The sequence below is a fragment of the Sciurus carolinensis genome, chromosome 3, assembly GCF_902686445.1.
Source record: "Sciurus carolinensis chromosome 3, mSciCar1.2, whole genome shotgun sequence".
In the NCBI taxonomy this organism is placed as follows: Eukaryota; Metazoa; Chordata; class Mammalia; order Rodentia; family Sciuridae; genus Sciurus; species Sciurus carolinensis.
In genome coordinates, this window is record NC_062215.1 from 53,499,006 (window position 1) to 53,521,753 (window position 22,748).

The 22,748-nt window shown below is 38.1% G+C and overlaps 1 pseudogene; it reads right to left on the reverse strand.

The window, feature by feature from the left end:
• Positions 1-21,285: 21,285 nt before the first annotated feature.
• On the reverse strand, positions 21,286-22,163 carry LOC124979353 (protein FAM204A-like; annotated as a pseudogene).
• Between the last annotated feature and the right edge of the window lie 585 nt (positions 22,164-22,748).

A 22,748-nucleotide genomic window follows, 5' to 3' on the forward strand; every position in this document is an offset into this window, starting at 1 on the left:
GGTATTAGTATTAATATTGTGGCATAAGTTATCCAACATTTGTCAGTAGTAAGGAGAGTATGTTCCTGACTCGTGATCAACATGTGGTTTACTACATCACCTTCATTCAAACTATTGTGGATTGGACTTCAACATGTAGCATAATGGTCAGTTAGAAACATTCCTGGCTCTTGCATTTTAGAGGCGATTTTCTTATCCCCTAAATTTTCAGAGCCTGAAATTCCAAGGAATCTCCCAAATTTCTGTGGAAGCTTTCAAACTTCTGACCTTAGTCTACCTCTTTCTTGTAATCCCAGTTTCCAAAAGAAGGTCTCTGGATGCCCCTTGTGTAAACTTAGAAGCAAAACTTAATTATTTCACTCAAAATCATATCCCATCCAACATTTTGTAATTTTTATTGAAGGACCAGTGGTTTATTGGAGGAACTACATCATGTGGTGCAGTGCATTCAGCAATGTCTTAGCCCTCCCATGTCCTGTTACCTTTCTTCTATTAGAAACAAAGGTTTTTATTGTTGTTATTTTGGTAGTTTTTCTTTTTGTTTTGGTACTGGAGATTGAACCAAGGGATCTTAACTACTGGGCCACATCACTAATCCAATTCTTTTTTATATTTTATTTTGAGACAGGGTCTTGCTGAGTTGCTTATGGCCTCACTAAGTAACTGAAGCTGGCTTTGAACTTATGATGTTCCTGCCTCAGCCTCCCAAGCCACTGGGATTACAGGCATGTGCCACCACACCTGGTGGACCAAGGATTTTAATTTATGAAATGAAATGACTGGACTCTAGTTTCACAGAATAATGTTTGTAGAATGTGATATTAACATGTGTGCCTTTATGGTCCTGATACTTCCATGATTTCACCTGGGACTTGTGAATTTGAGTCTCACTTTTAGAGTTTTGACTTTCAAAAGAATAGATGTTAGAAGCCATACAGAGAAACGGGGGCAGCATCCAGGGTTCTCTCTGCTCTTAGTTTTTAGGTTCCATTTCTTGTCAGGAACTACAGGGGGATGAAGGAGGGAACAGAGAAGTGACTAGCGGACATCACTTGAATAGAAAAGCCTTACTGGTTGTCCAAGTCTGTCCCTTCAATTCAAGCCAATGTGTCACCTGTTAATTATCTTTGGCATGAAACCAGGCTGAGCCCATCTGAATAATTGCTTTATTATTTGATCAATTTTCCTTCCTTTCTTCCTTCCGTCCTCCCTTCCTTCCTCCCTCTCGCTTGCTTGCTTGCTTTCTTTCTTTCTTCTTTCTTTCTTTCTTTCTTTCTTTCTTTCTTTCTTCTTCTTTCTTTCTTCCTTCCTTTACTGGGGACTTTAACCCAGGGTTATTTTATCACTGAACTACATCCCCAGCATGTTTTATTTTTTTATTTAGAATGGTCTTGCTAAATTGATCAATTTTTTAACAGCACTTCCATGAACTTATAATGACAAATTTTTTTTCCTTTCTGATACTGGGGATTGAACATAGGGCTTTGTGCATGCTAGGCAAGTGATTTATCACTGAGCCACATCATCAGTTCTAAGATGTCATATTTTTTATAGTTTTACTATACAGTCAAGTAGATGGTCAAGTAGACGGTAGGTGCTATTAATTGGGGAGGAATATCTGAGTGAGGACTAATTTTGAAAGTGGTCAGTTCATTGTGAATATTTTGGGTTTTACATAAGATTTACATGAGTTTGGTGATTCAGAAAATAAGTATGTGGACTGTATTAGATATCCATTGCTGCATTACCATTACCTGAAAACTCAGAGGCATTAGACATCAAACGTCACCTCATACAGTTTGAATAGTCAAGTGGTTGTAGTTCATGTCTCTTATGAGGTTTCAGTAAAGATGGCTGGAACTGCAGTTATCTAAAGGCCTGAATAGGGCTGGAGGATCTGCTTCCAGGATGGCACACTCACAAGGTGATAGGTTGGAGGTCTCAGTTCTTGGCTGTCTCATCACAGAAATGCTCTGTTCCTTGCCACGTAGATGTCTCCACAGAGTTTCTTTTTCTTGTTTTCCTTCCATGCCTCACTTCCTCTTCCTTCCTTCCTTCCTTCTTTCCTTCCTTCCTTCCTTCCTTCCTTCCTTCCTACCTTCCTTCCCTCCTTCCTTCTTTCCTTCCTTCCTTCCTTCTTTCCTTTCCTTCACTTGGCACTGAGGATTGAACCCAGAGATACTCTGCCACTCAGCTACATCCCCAGCCCTATTTATTTTTGGAGAGGACCTCACTAAGTTGCTGAGGTTTGACTTGAACTTGTGATCCTCCTGCCTCAGCTTGCCAAATTGTTGAGATTTCAAGTGTGTGCCAAAGTGCCTGGCTTCACAGTATTTCTTGAGTTTTCTCATGACATGGCAGCTGAGTTCTCCATCAGGAAAGAAAGAGAGATAGAGAGAAAGAGAGAACCCCAATCGTTTTTTTAAGATCTACCCTTCAAAGTTACTTCCATTACTTCTGCCATATTCAGACCAACCCTGATAGATTTGGAGAAGACTATTGAAATATCTGTAAAACTATAAAAAATAATATCTATAACACTATGAATGATATGAGGTAGGGATGCCTGGAGACCATTTTGAAGTCTGAATACTACCAGTATGCCCTCTGGCTCTCTACGTATATTCCTTCCATGTGCAAAATATACTCAACCCCTGTCAAGATGCCCCAAAGTCTCATCCCATTACAGAGGCCCCAAAGGTATGGGTAAGATTTTTCAAGTGTATTTCATTAAGTTCCACATCAAAAGGTTAATTTCTCTCCTCCTGAAGACCTATAAACTGAAGTGGAATCATCTGGCCCCCTCTCCCTAACATGCAATGGTGGAACAGACATAGGATAACTTTGGCAGATATTCATGGCCCAAAAGGGACGAAATGGTCTGGGTTTTACCTCTCCAGGTAACAACTGCATTGTTATGTCACCACACTGAGGTCACCTCTAAGTCATTGAGTTGCTTTTCAACATCTTCCCAGCTCTCCAATTTTCACTTTCAATTTTAATCTGCAAGAAAATATTTGGGTTTGTGTCATCGCTATGGATGATAGATCTTACGACATTTTGGTTTTTCTGAATTTCATTTATAAGAGCAAACTTGTACTTTGGTTTTGGGGCTTTCCTTTGATAGCCATGCTTGATTATAGTTAATACTTTTATGTTAGTTTTTATAGTCTTAAATTTTGTCCAGGATTAAATTTTTTGAGGAAACCCCTCATGCTTCTTTCAAATTTAAAAATTCCAAAGTATACAAGAAATGTGAGTCTTTTTCCCACCTTATCCCCATTCTCTAGAATTAACCATTGCTACTATTTGATGAACACCCTTTCAGGTATTTATCTGTGCTTATCATTGACAGTTTCTATTCAATTATTGATAAAGTTTTTAATGTTTGAGGATATTTTGTCCATGATAAGAATATTCAACAATATTCAACTTATTTAGTGCTCAATTAAACATCTCTAAAGAGTAGCTGGAAATGTAGACTTTAAGAAACTCTTTGAACATTGCACACTTTATTGTATTTTGTTAAACAGTTTAAACTGCAATTAAAAATTTAATTTGATGATACTTTTGAGTACACTTTAAACAGTACACAAAAAAATACCAGTACAATGATTATAAGACTTACTACAGCTACTCTTAAATCTATTTTAAAACATCAACCCTATAGATTTAATTTATTACTTCACTGGTTTTTACTTGTTTTTGATTTTCACTAGGAATATGATTTTTTTCTTCCCTTCCCTTCCCTTTCTAGGTGGGGTCTTGGTTTGTCTCTCAGGTTGGCTCTGAACTCCTGGGCAAAAGTGTTTCTTTTGCCTCAGCGTCCTGAGTAGCTGGGACTCCAGGGCCACGCTTTTGCACCCAACTTAGATACCTACTTAAGGTTGCTAAAATATTTTTTTATTGTTTTCTTCTTGTTACTTAAATATTGTTACCTGCTAGGCCTCTAATATCCTCAATCTTCAGATCTGCTAAAGCTGTGGAAACATGCTTCTTAACAGATTAAATCCTGGTTGGGGTACTGAAGCTTGTTTCTCCCATGGAACTGTCTTTCTCTAGTAAAACTTTTCCAGCTACCTCAATAAATCTTTCAGTGTTTGTATCTTCCACAGAAGTCTTTGTTTCTGCAATCTGTCTTTTCCCTTGAAATAATGCACTCCTTTTATTCACTTGGCCAGAGTTATGAAACCCCTCATTCTGTAATTATGACATTGTCACATTGTCCTGCTTTGTTATTAGTATTAAAACATATTCATGCTAGCCAGACACAGCGGCACATGTCTGTTATCTCAGTGACCCAGGAGACTGAAGCAGGAGGATCATAAATTCAAGACCATCCCCAGCAAATTAGAGAGGCCCAAGCAACTTAGTGAAACCCTGCCTCAAAATAAAAAAATAAAGTTGGGTGTGGTGGCACATGCCTACAATCCCAGTGGCTCAGGAGGCTGAGGCAGGAGGATTGAAAGTTCAAAGCCAGCCTCAGCAAAAGTAAGGCACTAAGCAACTCAGTGAGACCCCATCTCTAAATAAAATACAAAATAGGACTGGGGATGTGGCTCAGTGATTGAGTATCTCTGAGTTCAATCCAAATTAAAAATAAAAAGGGCCGAGGTTGTGGCTCAGTAGTAGAGCACCCCTGGGTTCAATTCCCAGTACCAGAAACAACAAAAACAAAAACAAAATATAGGCATGTATTCATGACTAATGGGCCATCTACTGGATTCTTCCAAGGAGGGAAGGATCCTGGTTATTATAAGGTTCCTCTTTAGGACATTTGGTTACCCATCATCTCAGGACCCACTTCTCCTTGGTCATGGAGTATAGGCACCAGCACTGGTTAACCATTTGAACCTCCTTTCCACCTGGTTATCATGTGTAACCACATGTACTGATCAATCCTTCCTCTTTTGGGAACATTTCCAATTTTTTTCCAGATCTATTTGGCTCACACACTTCTCTCTTATTTTTCCTACTTACTAATGAAAATAAACATATATCTGTTTATTATAATGGATATACTTTGAAGAAAAACAGACTCATATATAAAAACATTCTTTTTCTTATTAAAACCTGTAAAATTTCAGAATTCCCAATAATTTACTCTTTTAGATAATATGATTTTTTGAACAGTCTGTAGCAACTTTTCTCTTTTGAATATTTTTATGAATTCAGGTCTTTTATTAACGATTTACAAGCAGACATTCTGGGGCACCTACCTACCAATTCATTCTCCCAAACTTCTTGCTTATTGGAGGAGCCCCAAATATGTTTGGATTTCCATCACTGCTCACTTAAGTCAGGGCTAAATCCTATCTATGCTAAGAGAATCACAGTTGTTCTGTCTCCTTTGCCCATTTAATAGTTTCAGGCTTGGCACTCAGTTTGGGAAAAAGAGATAAGGGGAATATGCAGTTGTCAGAATCAAAATGGAGTTATTTATGTCAAATCCTAAACAAAGGGAGTCAGGAAGCCACCAAGCAAGGGCCCTCACTGCACATTTGCCTGATAATTGGGAATATCTTAAGAGACCCTTCTTGCTGAATGCCATTTCCAAAAGATGTCTGTCTAGCAGCAGCCTATTCAGTATTGGACTGATATTATCTTTGTTATTAATCATTGTCGCCAAGGATTATTATTTCAGAAAATGTATATTGTCTTCTTCACTTTGTCTTTGAAAACTTTTGTCTTTCTCCCTCCCTTCCTTCCTTTCCTTTCCCTTTCTTTCTTTCCTTCCTTTCTTCTTTCTTTTCTTTTCTCTTTCTTTCTTTCTTTCTTTCTTTCTTTCTTTCTTTCTTTCTTTCTTTCTTTCTTTCTTTTCTTTTCTTTTTTCTTTTTGGTAATGGAACCCAGGGAAACTCTATGCCACTGAGCTATATCCTCAGTGCTTTTTGTTTATTTATTTTTTGAGACAGGGTCTTGCTAAGTTGCCCAGTCTGGCCTCCAAATCTTGAGTCTCTGGGGTTACATTCTTTGTCTTCCTTTGCCTCCCTTGCTATGCCTATGGGCTGACATGACTTGCATATCCAGGATTGCAGTCCCTTGCTATTCTGGATCAACACTGTGTTTTGGAGATCTGGTTTCTTTGTTGCTCAATTTAGATTGATGGGAAGCAGCTGGATGGTTTCTGAGAATGCTCTCTGTGCTCTAAAATGAAAGCATAGAAAGTAATGTTCCTTCTTTTCCCACTGGATATTGTGTCTATATGGAATAATTGAAAGGATAGCAGTCATTACATGATACCACATAACATAACTAAAGAGGTAACCAATTGAGGAAGAATGACATGTCATGAAGAATGACAGAGTGGAAAAATGGGGGGAAAGCCAAAAGAAAGCTACCTAAAATACCTTGGTTTCTTGATGATATTGTTGAACCACTGACCCAAAAAACCCTAGAGCCAACGTACCTTATGGACTTCTTTTTTCCTAATTTTTCAAAATTGTTGAACTATTTTGAATTTTTATGCTCCTTTGAACATTTATCTATTTCAATTAACCATACTTGTGGTTGTGTTTGCCACCCAAAATATAACAATGTGTATAGTGGAAACCCTTTTCATTGAACATCAAGCCCTTCAGTACTGTCTGTGAACTTCTGGAGAGCTCCCTTACCTTTTAACACCCAGTATGTTCCAGGCTTATTCTGTGTTTTACCTGCCATATGACATGGAATCAATTGTCCTCCAAGGGTCCAGGTTTCTTTTGGAGGAGAATAATATTGTAGACCAAAATCAGGGCTCTAAGAAGTTGATGTAGGTAAAAAAGGATCATTGTGGGTTTTGGGCCCCCGTTGGTAGTGACAGAGCTGGAAAGGGTTAATTATCCTTGTATATAAATAGTTGCTACAAGTAAATAAGAAAAAGACCAAAACCCAATAGAAAAATGAAATGGCCAGTTCACAAAAAAGGAAATGTAAATAGCTTCTACAATATGAAAAGATGTTCATCTTTAGTCATCATAAAAAATGCAAATTAAATTAAAATGGGGTGCCATCTTTTACCTATCAATAGAAGTGGTTATTATCATGCCATTGACACAGAATTTCTCATTTCTTGTCTATTTGTGGAAGTGTAAATCCATGCAACTTTCTATGTCAGGGAATTTAGTAATTTCTGCCAAAATTACACATGATTTTGGCTTATAAATTCTATCTCTAGGATTTGAACTGCAGATATGGTTATACATGAGAAGTGATGTGTGCACCAGGCTTATTTCCTTTCAACAACAAAAAAGTAACAAACGATTGTTGATAACCTAAATGTCTACCAATAAGGGACTGATAGGGTACATGATACTACAGCAAAACTGTAGCTATCTTCACAAAGAATAAAAATATTTTAATGTATTAATATGAAATGATTTTCTGATTCATTTTGTACTACAGAAAAAACAAGGTGCAGAGCAGCGTATAAAATCTGCTACCATGTGCAGAAAAAGAACAAAAATTTTAGACATACATTTGCTTCAGAATGTGCCCAGAAGAGACTAGCAATAGGGTGAACTGGGTGGGTTGGGACCAAGAGTGAATATCACTTTGTACCTTCTGAATTTTGAATCACACAAATGTAATTTTGCAAACAAGTAAACAAATCAGAAAATATGAATTATCAACATTTTTCCATCAACTTCATAGTGTTGCTAGGTTTGTAGTGTTCCATGGATGGTGGCACCAGAGTTTCTTTTGCTATTTCTGTATTATTTACATTGCCTATTGGTTATTTTTTTACCTTTGTCTCCCCAGAAGAAAGAATGTATTTACAATTGATTTTTCAGCTCAGTGTGTTTCAGAAAATGCTCATTGATATCCTCAAGCCTAGACACTGTGCTAAATCCAGGGGAGACAAAATTGAATTGTGTAGGGAATGTGGTTCCTGCCTAAGAGGAGCTCACAATAGTGGGAGATACAGGCATGCAAATTATCACTATGCATTATGAAGCATGCAATAGCAGAAATATGTACAAGAGGGAAAGTCATAGAAAATTGATTTGCCCTGGCTCAGTGAGAGGGGTAAATTGTCAGGGAAGAGTTTGCTGAAATACTGGAGTTTAATCAGGGTTTGGAAGGATTCATAGAATGTTCTAGGAGTAGGTTCTTGGAGAGAACAGCATGGGAGTTTCTGAGGAACTGCACAAAAGACACCTTCTTCAGGATGATGCCTGGTTCTGCAACTAACTGAATATCTGTGCAGGGTCCTGGAGATGGAGGAGCTGAGTACAGGTTCCTTTGTTATGGCTGGGTGCAGGGCAGCTGCCTCTTGAGCCTCCCTGAGGGCACTGGTGAGCACCAGGGGCGAGTATGTGAGAAGGCACAAGAGAGACTGAGGTGTTGGGGAAAAGGGACATCCACAATATGGAAGCTACAGCCTGGAGGGCAGGGATTGTTAGGGAGTTGTCAAAACAGAAGGTTGCTGGCACAGGTATCAAAGAGACAGGAAAGGGACAAGAAGCTGTAGGGGCAGAGGCCAGCCAGAGGAACTGACTGGGAAGACAGGGACAGGGTCAGGTCCTCAGTAAAGTCATACCATGCCCTCCTCCACTTTTAGGCTGCACAGTATTTGAAGACTCTCAAGGCCTGATCAAAAAGCACAGGGAAGAGGAACTGGAAGAGAGAAGGAAGATTACCAGTTAGTCCCCCATCCCCTGACCCCAGGTGATCCTACAAGTGAGTGACTGGTCCTTTGGAATGTCAATGCCTGATTTCATTTTTCTCCCACAGTGTGGGGTAATTGGAAAACTGGATTAATTCTGAATGTGACTGGGACTAGTTTATCTGGCCTCCCTGCAAATGAGCCATTTCTGGAAAATAAGAGAGTTGACTTTGAAACTTCACTGGCCATGGGGTAAGACCAAGGGGGCCTGGTGAGAAGGACATGTCTTGGTCTAGTGGAGGTCAATAGAATTATGGACTGCACTGGACTGACCAGTTCAAGATAGGTGCCTATGGCCATAATGTTTGGTTCTAAGAGTAAGTGTCAATCTGCTTGCCCTATTCTTCCCTGAAGGCTGACGGACCAGGCTGTCAAAAGATCTGTAAATATTCTGAGTAACTGGAATGATGTGGATGATTTTAACTGGATTTTCTGGTGTGGCTACAGCAAACTGGCTGGTCAGTTCCCTACCCCAGTACTTCTCCCAGGAACTTTTATCACCCAGATCCCACCCAGTCTGGGTTAATGAAAGAACCAGGTTTGGAAGACCAGAAGTTTGGATCCCCTGATAGGCTGAGGTCAAATGAGGATGGTTTGGGGGAGGTCAGGGGGACCATGAGCTGAGATTCCATAGCACACTCAACTGCCATTCCCCAGAGTGAGTGTGGCAGTCCTGGAAGGAGGATATCATCTTTGGGTACCAGTTTCTTAATGGTGCCAACCCTATGCTGCTGAGGCACTCCATTCAACTTCCTGATCACCTTGTTTTCCCTCCAGGGATTGAGGCACTGAAGGCTCAGTTGCAGAAGGAGCTCAAGGTATGAACTCCAAGGATATTGAACAGTAAAATGGGGTTGGTGTTAGTATCAACTGTACTGTAGTAGGGTCCACTGTGGATGTGGGTTGCAGCACATTTGCAAGAAGGAATCCTACAGGAAATGTCCTGAGTGATTTTGGGAAATACAGCTCCATGGCTTTTTTCCCCACATGATAATTGTGCAATTGTGAAGAGGGTGTGTATGAGGTGGGATAGTTGATAGAGTCAAAATGAGGTAGTGGGACTGGGCCTCAGACCTATGAATTCAGGGAGGGTGCAGAATAATCAGGGCCAGAGGAGTGCAGAGGTTAATCAGGAGTCAATATGGGACAATTGATTAGAGAAAAATTGTGGGATAACAGGGTCAGGCAGACTTAGGTTTGAATCTTGGCTCTGCTGTTTGTAAGCTGTGTGACCTCCAACAAAATGCCCAACTTCTTCAATTATCTGTTTCCTTTTCTGTAAAGCTGGGACTGGTTCAAGTAAAATGTGTAAGAGTTTCATGAGATAATATGCACAAAATCCACTACCTGGTACAAAGTAGGTGATGAAGACAAGTCAGTTGCCTTCTCTCTCTTTTCCATTTGAGGAATCAGTATGGGAAGAATCAGTTCCTTATGCTGAGTGACCCCTTGCCTACTCCCCAACCCAGGGAGGCAGCTTGTTTGAAGCTGACTTCTCCCTGATGGATGGAATCAAGGCCAATGTCATCTGTAGTCACCAACAGCACCTGGTTGCCCCTCTGGTCATGCTGAAACTGCAGTCCAATGGGCAAGTCTTACCCATGGCCATTCAAGTGAGAGGACTTGGGATTTCTGCTTCAAATTGTTAGCTTTCTCAGATCAGCACTTGTTCAAGTTCACGGAGGACCCACTCTTTGCGAAGACATCATGCTAAGACACTGGAAGAGTCATTAAAGGAGGATGTGGGTGAAGTTGTTGATTTTAAGAATTTTGCAGCCTCACTGGAAAGATGGACAGTACTGAAGACAGAGACAGTCTGAAAGGTATCCCTAGAAGTGGGGTCAGGACTTAGACAAGCAGGAGGATGGGAAGGACCATCCCCAGGGGCAAGAGGTGTTGGGCAGAGAGGTGGAGGTGAAGTCAGGAGATTCTCTGTGACTGGTGCAGGGGAATAATATGAGGTGAGAAGATAAAGTCTAAACTAAGCTAAGAAGTAGGGACAAGGGAGGCTGGGAAGTTGCTGTGAAAGATGTTGTGAAAGATGGTTCTTGCTTAGTTGCTGAGGCTGGCCTAGAACTCAGGATCCTCCTGCCTCAGCCTGCCAAGTAGCTGGATTCCAGGTGTACGACACCATAATTACTCTCTTGACAGTGGTTTGTTTTCTGTTGCTTATCTCTGTACTCCATAATTTTTAATAGTACAAAGATAGTGTGTCTTCAGCATAGACTGAAATAAATAGCACTCATGCCTGGAAATGGGCTTGCTCTTCCTTCTGCGAGGCCATGGCAGTGGGGCATTGAGTCAGGCTTGTCAGGAGAGAAGCTGGACTGGGTTCTGTTGGGTTTGTTCACTTCAGCACAGCACCACCTTCCAGATCCTCTGGTGTTACCTTTGTGCTTAGGGCAGGGCCAGGGCACCAGAGGTTCTGGCAATGTTCCCAGGCCATCATCAGCTTGCAGTCTTTTCTGTTTCTGAATAGTGGAAGGAGTCTCTGTCCATTTTCTTACAGTGGCTGCTCGTTAGCCTGGTGGTGGGGTGGGGGGACAGCAAGGGACTTTCTCTTTGGCTGTGGTCTAGCTTCAGTTTCAGGAGGCCCTCAGTATGCCTGTGTCTGGGGCTCTCTCTGAACCAGCTACTCCTACATGTGGCAGCCAAGCTTTGCCTGTGTCTTCAATGGGTCCTATGTGGGAGAGAGTTCCTGTCCCCTCTCAGGAGTACAGAGCCTCTAATAATGTTGATATGGAATCATCAGCTGAGGGGTGTTCCCTACCCTTCCTCCAGGGATCTAGAGTGTTGTTTGTTCTCCTCTTCAATTGGTCTTCTCCTATCCTCTGTGGTGAGTGTGTGCAGTGCCTCCCTCTGACAGCTTAGGTATTGTGCTCTGTAGGGAAGAAGGTTTCAGGCAGGAACTTCAGAAATCCTGCAGTGGTGGTTGATGCCCTCCTGCAGGTCTGCACCAGGGAGGGAGGCTCTCTCTCATCTTTTGTCATGTCCCCAGTCTTTCTCCTGAGCACATGGGGGAAGTTGACAGAGAAGAACTTGTGAGTGGGTATGAATTTCCCTTGTGTCTGCAGCTCCCAGAAGTTCTATGCTTTCACACACTCACTCTGCCTTTAGCAATAAGTTAAAAAATTTAGCTGTGTTATCACTTGCTGGTGTGGTGGTCCTGTCAGTATTTCTGATCCAGCACAGGTGCCTGCCTCTCAGAACTTGCAGGGGCTACTCTGTATTCACACATCAGGCTATGTGGTTACCTTTTAACCACGATTGTCTGATGCTTTCAGGAAAAGTTATGATTGTGTTTATAATGCTTTATTTTATTAGGATGGAGCACAACATACCCAGGTTTTCTGTGGATATGGGACCAATAATGATATATTTTGATAATAATGGCACTTTCATTCTTTCATTTCCTAAAGTTTTCTCCTTTGTCAAGAATATTGATTTGTTCCTATCATGCACTAATGACTTGGTAGGAGTTGTTGAAAATCTATGTCCTTATATTGTTCATAGCTGGTGAGTTGTGCTGAAATCCCTGAAGTAATGGAGTTTTTAAAAAGTTTTCAGCACCACAGCTGAGCTTTTTCATTTAAATGAAAATTTTATATATGAATCTGTGACCACCGTTTGTCTCTTTGGGGAGATATTATGGAAGTTTGGGTGGGGAAATTCAGTTTAATCTGCTTTGATATATACACATTATTTCTTTAAAGTAATGTAAGAAATTTTAACTACAATATTTAACAAGGGTTGGAAATATATACATATATGTATATATATTTATCTGTACATATATACACATATATGTACACATGTACTTATATTCATATAAATATATATTCAGGAAAATGATTCAGCAAAAATTCATTCAGCAAAATGATATTCAGCAAAAATGATAATCTTTGGGGGAAATAAGATAAAATAATTTTATCATTTATTTAAAATTATTCAGCTGTTTCTTCTATGATACAGCCTGAGTTATATTCTTTTCCATAAGAGGATATAGTATTAGGTTTGGTTAGCAAGATTTTAATCAAAATGTTTATTATTAAGATGAGTTGATTTACTCATAACCAGGTTATTTATAACCAAATAAATGTGGCTATTTATAATCAAATTTTTGCCTAATGAAAGAAAATTTTAATGAAAAAAATGTTAACCATCGTTAAGTTTCTCCATTTGAGAATACAAATTTGACTTATTACTGTTTTTTGATATACCATAGCAGTATGTGTTGGCAGAAGAATGGCGTCAATCCTGAAAAAATATTTTTATTAAGGAGGATAAGTTCAAACTTCCCTGACAGTGAAAGAAATCAACCAATTTTTCCAGTTCCTTTTGTACCAAAGAACCAACTTAAAATAATATGAAACTTTAAGGTCCAAAGGATTTGTCAAGTTTATTCTTCCTGGTTTTGGGTCAAGCCAAGTATGTTTCTTGAAAAAGTCATCCTTTGTGAATTCTTCATTCTATTCATTTCTTCCCTCATGAGACAGTGTTTTTTATCCAAAGAACTAGTAATGGAACAACCATATGACCTAGTTGTACCTCTCATTAATATTTATACTAAAGAATTAAAGTCATCATACTATAGTGATACATGCATACCCATGTTTATAGAAGCACAATTCACAACAGCCAAACCATGGGACCAGGCCAGGTGTCTATCAACCGATGACAGAAATAGTGTTTTTCCTATGGGGAAGTTAAATTCTGTTTCAGTTTGCCATACTTAATTTAAATTTTCTGTTTTTCTGTTTCTTTTGTTCATTTTCTACTGGTGCTTTATAGCTGCACCTAATGGTGGGATTTGTTGTTACATATTGGTATGTGCACACATTATAACATTGCAATTTGGCCGGTGTCATTCCTCAGTATTTCCCCTTTCTCTTCCTTCCTCCCTCCCCCTGGTCCTTTTTCTCTATTCTACTGAGATCCCATTGATTTTTATGAGACTCCCACACTGCACCTTTCTTTTCCTTTTTCCTAACTTCCATATATGAGAGAAAACTTACTGCCTTTGACCTTCTGAGTTTGTCTTACTTTACTTAACCTAATGTTCTCAAGTTTTCTATTCGTTTTCCTGCTAATGACAATTTAACTTTTCTTTATGGCTAAATAAACTCCATTGTGTATATATACCACATTTTCTTTATTCATCTGTTGATAGGCACCTAGTCTGGTCCCATGGTTTGGCTATTGTGAATTATGCTTCTTTTACCATGGGTATGCATGTATCACTGTAGTATAATGACTTTAATTCTTTAGGACAAATACTGATGAGTGGCATAGCTAGGTCAAATGGTTGTTCGATTACTAGTTTATTGAGGAACTTCCATACTTATTTTCAAAGTGGTTGTGCTAACTTACAATTCACTAATGGTGTCTTTTTTTTTTTTTTTTTTTTGGTGTGAGGGATTGAACAGAGATAGATACTCTGTCCACTGAGCTACATCCTCAATCATTTTTATTTTTTATTTTGAGTTAGGAGTTATAGCCTTTCTCATTTTGAAGGTTGGCTCAAAATTGCAATCCTCCTGCCTCAATCTCTGGAGTTGCTAGGATTACAGGTATGCACTACCACACTCGGCTAAAACTCTTCCTTTTTCTTCACATGCTTTCCAACATTTCCTTCAGCAGGGTGTCAGGCAAATGACCAGCATGTGCACTGCTGCCTAGAAGACTTTATTTGTTAATGACATCTTAAAAAGAATCCATTCATTCACTCACTTTGAAGTGACTATTCATGAGATCTTCTCTCCTGGGCATTGAGGTAGGTTCTGTCAGATCAGCAATAAACTAAAGAGTTATTACACCTATCTCCACACAGTTGACAGTCTTGTGAGAAAGATCAATCTTTAAGTAAATGATCATAATAAAGTGTGCTGTGCATGATTGCAGGATTGCAGGCACAGGGCACTGTGGCAGAAGCTTTTTAATTTGTTGCCAACCCATATGTTACAACTTGGCATTGTTTCCTAAACTTTACATGTTCTATTGCCAAAATTATTGCCTCTGCCTATATGCTGGAGTGTTGACCCTATGTATTCTTCTAGGATTAGCATCGTTTCTGTTCCTATTCCTATGTTTTTGATCTATTCCTAGTTGACTTTTGTGCAGGCTGAGAGATAAGGGTATAATCTCATTCTTCTACATGTGGATTACTATTTTTCCTAGCACCATTTGTTCAAAAGGTCCTTTTCTCCAATACATGATTTGGGCACCTCTATCAAGGATCAGATGACTGTAGATATGTGGGTTTGTCTCTGTGTTTTCTATTCAGTACCACTGGTCTATGTGTCTGTTTTTATGACAGTACCATGCAGTTTTTGTTACTATAGCTCTATAATCTAATTTGAAGTCAGGTAGTGTGGTGGCTCCAGCATTACTTTTTGGCTGAGAACTGCTTTGACTCTTTTGAGTTTTTTTATTTTTCCTAATGAATTTTAGGCCTGATTTTCTAGTTTTTTGAGGAAGGTCATTGGTATTTTGATAGGGATTGCATTGAATCTCTTTATTGTTTATGGTAGAATGGACATTTAAACAATATTAATTCTGCCTATTCATGAAAATTGGAAGTCTTTCCATCTTCTTGTGTCTTGTTCAGTTTCTTTCTTTAATATTCTATAGTTTTCATTATAGAGGTCTTTTACCTCCTTGGTTAGATTTACTACCAGGTTTCTTGTTTTTTGAGGGTATTATGAATTGAATTGTTTCCTTGATTTCTTTCTCAACGGATTCTTTGTTGGTATATAGGAAAGCTATGGATTTTTTTATGTTGATTTTGTAACCTGCTACTTTGCTGAATTTGTTTATTAATTCCAGCAGTCTTTTGTTGAAGCTTTTTGGATCTGCTAACTATAAGATTATATCATCTGCAAACAGTGCTAATATGTCTTCTCACTTTCCTATTTTTATTTCTTTTATTTCCTTCTCTTGCCTAATTGCTCTGGCTAGAATTTCTAGCAGTTTATTAAATAGGAGTGATGACAGTAGACATCCTTGTCTTCTTCCAAATTTGAAAGGAAATACTTTCAGTTTTTCCCCATTTACTGTGAGGTTGGGTTTGGATTTACTGTACATAGCCTTTACAATTTTGAAGTAGATTCCTTCTATCCCTATTATTTCTATTTTAAATGATATTTTTTACTGAGTATAGAATTTTAGATTTATAGTGTTCTTGCAGTAATTAATAGATGTCATTTGGTCATTGTCTGATTTCCTAGATATTGTTGAAAAATCAAGGCAAGTCTCACTGTTATTTTTTCCTTTGAAAGAAATGTCTTTTTTGTCCTTCTTATTGCTTTTAAGATTTTCTTTTTATCCTTCAATTCATCAATATTTTATTTATGTCCTGAGTGAGTTCTTAGAGAATCTTGAATATTTGGATTTATGCTTTTTGTTGGTTTTTAAAAAATTAGCAGCTGAGTACAATGGCACATGCCTATAATCCCAGCAACTCGGAAGACTGAAGCAGGAGGATTGCAAATTCAAGGCCAGCCTCAGTAATTTAGCAAGGCCTGAAGAAACTTACTGAGACCCTGTCTCAGAATAAAAAACAGGGCTGGTGATATGGCTTAGTGGTAAATCATCTCTGGGTTCAATCTGCAGTATTAAAAAAATTCTCAGTCATTGCCTCTTCCGTATTGATGTGTTCAATTTCCATCTCCTCTCCTCCTGGAAATCCAGTTACAAATACAATGGATTATTTTTACTGTATTCTACATATACGTTATAATTGTTCATAAGCATTATGTTCTTCTCCCTTTAAAAATGGTTTTAGTTGTTGATGGACCTTTATTTTATTTATTTACTTATGTAGTGCTGAGGATTGAACACAGTGCCTCACACATACCAGGTAAGTGCTCTACCACTGAGCCACAACCCCAACCCCTTCTCCCTTTTTGTGTTTTATCTCAGCTACATATCATTGGTTTGTCTTCCAGTCAAGTAATATTTTTTTGCAATAGTAATATATAGGTCAACCCACATTTAAATTCCTGATTTCAGTAATTATAATTCATAATAAAAATTTATTTTAATTTACTTTTATATATTCCAATCTGCTGTTAAAATTTTCTAACTTTAACTTTTCACATATGTTCTCCATATTTTACTGTTTTCTCAAGTCTTTTACTTTCAGCACCCAATCATTTAAATACTTATTTGCTACTCTGTTCTCTAGTTCATTCAGTAGATCTGCTTTATTGCTCTCTGGTTTTTTCCCCCTCTGGGGTTCTGGTCATATGTCTAGTAATTTTTGATCAAATATGGGAGATTATGTGTAATTTGCTTTCAGAAAAGCTGGAGGGTTGTTCTCTTCCTCCACCAGTGTTTCAGCTTGTACTTTGGTAGGCTGACTAGTGCTGTCACCTGAAAATCCTGTGAGAGTGTGTCCTATGACATGTGTCTTTTTACCGTATTCTGTGATAACAATGTTGAACCTCTAAAAGTCTGTAATTATGGTTGGTTATCTTAATAATGTGTTGATTTGGTATTCATGTTTAAATATGTATTTTTGTTTGCTAGAAATTATTATTTCTTGTTAATTTCCTTTGTTAAGTTCCAGAGGAGATCTTTGGCACATCCCTTTTGACCTCCATGTGTGAAATTACAAGGAAAAATAATGAATCTAAATTTTCTCTTCAGCAAAGAGTTTGACAGTCTTGCCTCACTTAATGAAGAGATTGGGTTTTGATATGGATTGTCTGTGCTGAGCAGAAAAGGTACTGAGAACAGCAACTCCATGCTATTGCAAAATATGGGACCACAAAAGGAAAATAAATTGCAGGCAAAGGCAGGAGCCTGTCATCTTTTGCCATCTGATTTTAACTCACCAGGAATAATGCTGATGGAGAGTTGATTTGCTGAGAAACATTGCTCTGTGATTTAGCTACTGCAGGTTATACAGGTTAACAAAGAGAACCCAAAGTGTAGTAGTCCTAAAAAAGTAGGACATAAAGTTTATTCTTTCTAAATAATACTTCAGGGAAGGTATTTCAGGTGATTTGGATTCTCTACTGTGCAATCCATGGGCCACTGTTCCTTCCACTTTTTACCCTTATCTAACAGGATGTTGTCTTTGAATTCACAGTTGAAGTCAAGTAGAGATCAGCAGGAATCGGGAGATATCACTTTTATCATTCAGAAAACCAAGTCATGGTGAAATCTAATTCCAATGGAGTCTGGGAAATGTAGGGTAACTGGGTTGCAATGTGACAGGCTATAATTCTAGTATTGTCAAAGAAGGAGCAATTGGATTTTGAAACAGTCTCTGTCACACATTGGAAAAGAAGAAAATTTCTGAATCTTATTGTCATTTTTATCTAGCGACTATTGCTAAGAGGCACTGGGTATGTATTCAAGGGACACAGGTAAAGCTTCATCTGTGATTAATCAGCATTAGGTCCAGGGGAGGTGCTGACCTTGGAGAAAGTATTCCTACTTTTCAACATTGATCAGAATAGAATTTTAACAGAATTGAGACAAATATATTGTCCTGTTTTGAGAGTGCAGTGTCTATAAGAGGGGAAACTGGTGAACTCAAATTTCTCATTCACTTGAAATATTGCTTCTTCAGTTCTGGTGAGGAAGAATCTTCTGGGATTCCTCAGAGGACATTGCATGCAGCAGGTTGAGTAGCACAGATGTGATGGAACTAGTTTGATGTTCTTAGGTACTGAAGTATCTCCTTCTTCAATAATGTCCAGGGTTTTATAACACCTAAAGTTTTTTCATCACCCAGAGCTGCTTCTGACTTCATGATGGCCAAGTCAGGCATGTCGGAGAATCACACCCAGGTATGCACATGCAGAACCTCTCTAATGAAGAGTGATCTCTGAACACACACTCTCTGTAAGTGCATATATATATATATACAAATTTAACCTAATGTAGAAAAATGTTCCTTTCATCTTGATTGCTCTTAAAAATCCATTACCACAAAAAGTTCTCAGATTTTTATTGATGTGCATAAGCAAATTCTGAATCTCTCTCATCATATAAATTTTGTTTTCCAGTATATGAGGAGCGGGGCTGAAGGGGAGTTGCTGTGGTTTCTTTCCTTGCACAGGGTTGGTCTCCCTCTAGGTTGGCAGTATCAACTTGTCAACCCAGCCTTTCAGTAAAAGGGTGTGAGGGGCTCATCCCTAATGAAATGTCAGGAACATGACTTCTACTCCTGGTTGTCCACAGAATTGTAGAATTTCACTTAATGTGGATAATCAGAAGTTTTTCTGAACTTTCCTTTCAGGCAAAAACCCAACTGTCTAAATAAGCTAAAACATGATATGTAATTTGAAATGTAACTTTTTTGTGTGGCCAAGAGTAGCAAAGCATTTGATGACTGGACTGCGACTTGTTTTAGCACAGGTCAACTCTAAAAGAGCCACAGAATAACAATAATGACTTTTCATACTTGATGAGACCCCTTGTGATGGTTTGAGTATGAGGTGTCCATTTAAATCTCCTTTGTTAATTCAGAAATATTTGGAGCTGAAATGATTGAGTTTTGAGAGCTGTAACCTACACTCAGTCCATCTGAGTTTGAGTGGAGTAATAATAGGAAGGTGGGGCAGGACTGAGAAAGATGGGTTACTGCGAATATGCCCTGGAAGGATTCATCTTTCCTGTGGTCCATCCCTCCTTCCCTCTTTGTTTTCTGATTGCCACAAATGGAGCTTACTCCATCTAACCCTTCTGCTAAGATGTCCTCCCTCACTTGGGTCCCAGGGCAATGTAGTTGGTTAACCATGGACTAAATCTCTGAAACTATAAGCCGCTATAAAATTTCCCTCCTCGAAGTTCTTCTCATCAGGTATTTTGGTCACAGAGGCGAAAAGTTGACTAACATCTACTTTGTGAAAGCTGCTATTATTAGAGTCCACTGAATAAGCTTACTGATGAATGTCTTTGCTAATATTTCTTTGGTTACTTCATTATGAAATATATATATTTTTGTTTCTATTGCTTGGGAAATGATTACTTGATCTTTTGTCTCAGTGCTTATCATCTGAGCAGAATATATACCCCTTATTGGGTATTCTATTGGGAAGGAAAGTATGAGGCATTTTGGAAGAGAAAGCCACCTTCCCAATATTCCCTAATACTGCATTACAGTGATTGGCATTCAAGTCTGTTCTCATCAATGGCTTTCTTCAATTTACAGATTCAAGTTCAGTTTTCTTTTCTTTTTCTTTCTTTTTTTTTATTCTTTCTTTCTTTCTTTCTCTCTCTCTCTCTCTCTCTCTCTCTCTCTCTCTTTCTCTCTCTCTCTCTCTCTCTCTCTCTCTCTCTCTCTCTCTCTCTCTCTCTCTCTCTCTCTCTTTCTTTTTCTTTCCTTTTTTTTTTTTTTGCAACACTATCCTAGTATGCACAATGAATAAGAGATTCTTCCATGTGGCCAAAGAAAGTCTCTTGAGTTTTAACATGTGAAGCAGTAAATTGAAAGTTTGAAAATGACTTTCTTCATGGTTTTAAGTTTACTATAAGCAAAACTATCATCTGTACCCCAGAGCTCTGGAATTCTTAATACTTCTTATGTTGTTCTAGGAAAGGAATCCCTAGTTCAACAGACCCAATGCTTGCTTCTGGGTGACTGAAGTAGTAGCCTAGTCATTTTTCACTGGAACTTCTATGGTTCCAAGCCAGAATATAAGATTCCAACTCTAGAATACAGTAGATTTCTCTGAGAATTTCTTGTTTACAACAGCTCTTCATTATTAATATCTATATCAGCTAGCATTATTTGTTTTTTTTAAATGAATAAAGTTTTGTTACTATTTATAACATAGCAACAACCAAGGACATCCTTACCAGCTTATCATCTGATTTCTCAAGTCCCTTTCCCATTAGAACTATGAAGCACACATCTAATGAAAAGTACTTCCTGGGGGACCATTCCTTTCTTTAGCCTCATTCATTCATTCAATCTTTAAAGGAGAAATGGAGAAGAGAATAAAAATAAACCAGTTTTTAGACAACTCAAATATATGTTATCTTGAGTTATAATTGTCGGCTTAATGTAATTTTACCACTTTCACTTCTGAGAACCATCTTCCAATTTAAATAATGCCAAAGTCAAGAGACATTTATGAAAACATTTCTAGGCCTCACTGAATTTAAATCATCCTCCAAATACTACATTCTGTCCCCTTTGCATTGTAACCAATATGAAAGTATGCAAAAATTAATCAATTGCTTTTAATATGTGACTATGAAATATCAACTCTGGGGTCTCCAATAAAGAATAAAAAGTTATTTTGATAGCATCAGGGTAATTAAATACATTTGCAAAGAAAACATCAGTTGAGACTTATGTCTTGCACCTATAACTAATCCATTATAAACAAAAGCCAATCTTAAAAGCACAATTCCAGAAAAAGTGTAGTTATGCCAAGAACAGATAAGAAATTACATGGACTTCACAGGCTGTGCTATACCAAACATGTGAAAAGCAAAATTGATTTTATAGTGTAGGTCTATACAAATAAATAAATAAAATCCTATTTCTTTTCTTGTATGTATGCTTAGGTTTGTTACACAAATAAAAATGCTTCACTTCATTCACTTCAATAAAATGAACTCCTTAGAAAGAGGCTGAAAAGAATTTGATAATCAACTCCAAAGTTTTATGCTTAGTTTTTTCTACTTCTATCAATTCCTGACATATTTAACCTAAGTAGGAAGATCTTTTCAGTAAATTGAGCGCACAAGTCTGCAAGTGTCTTGAAGAACTCTGACATATATCCCTCGTTGCTTTTGGTTTCTCATCTCTTCTTTGTTTCAAATTCCCATGCAAGTTTCTCCTTTTTTCGGGTTGACTGAGAGTTTTCAACCTCCTTTTTGACTTTTAGAAACTTCTGACAGGCGATTACTTTGGCAATTTTTACACCAAGCTCTCGAGTAGCAAGCTGATTGCTGAGTTCTTCAGCCTTCTCAATATCCACTCCTCCACAGCCTGGTCTATCTACTTTTCAAGACCTCAGAAGTCAAGGGCAGTTCCACTCCAACTGTGGTTTATGATGTGCTCCTGTTGTGATCTTGTCAATCCTTTTCTTTTTAACAGGCAGTTCAAAGCTTATTTGTTTTTTTAAATGGCTCCAAAGTACCAAATAAGCTCCTTCCATTGGGTTTCATTTAAAGTATGTTCACTATGAGATTCTTTTCATTCTTCAATTTATTTTTTTCTGGAGCATTTTCTCTTTTTTCCTCTGAATCTTGAAGCTGAGGTTTTCATTTCAGAACTTTTTTAATGCAATTCTTGAAATTTATTCCACAAATTTACAGGAATTCCAGAAGAGCATTCTTCATATGCTTCTGCATTGACCTCTGTTTCTGTTTTTGGGCCATCTACTGGGAAACTTCTAAGAACATGGACTTCTGTGTCTCTTTTACTCCCATCCTCCTTATCTTCCTGTAAGTCAAGTTCAGACTTCTCCAGTGTGGCTTCGTCTTCAGAATTTGATTCAACATCACTTTCATTTAGGCCAGGAGGCCGCAGTCCACTTCACATCTTTTCTTCCGTCAGGAAGAGGCTGCCCAGTGTCTGTCTTAAGACCCCACCAACATCACACCTTCTGCATTCTTTGTTTTTAAGCAAAGATACTAACTTGCCAATTTATGCAAATCTATACATTCTCCCCCTGACAGACATATTTACTTTATTGCTTCTTTTTCTTATTGTTATTTTTTTAACTCTTCCACACCTTCAGTCTTAAACTTGAATTAACAGCTGACACTTAAATTATATTCTCAGTTTAACAAGCCATAGTTATGAAATCAAACTGTTATTGTGCACTTTTTTATTGTAGCAGATGCAGCACTCATCTCCAGAAAGATGGTAATGAAGACATTTGCAGTCAGGATATACAAAAAAGTTCTAAGAGATTCTCACTACTAGAGAGGAATGTCTCTGTTTAAGAATATGGGATGATTTACAGGTGTTAATGAACCTACATGATTGTTGAAACAGTCCTCAATTAAGATATCTGTGGAACTACAGGAAGGGCTGTGTTAAAATTGAGTGTAACTGTTTACAATCTGTTAAAAGATGTATTGAGAATAGGTTACTGTTATCCAAAATAGTCCTAAAAGCAAG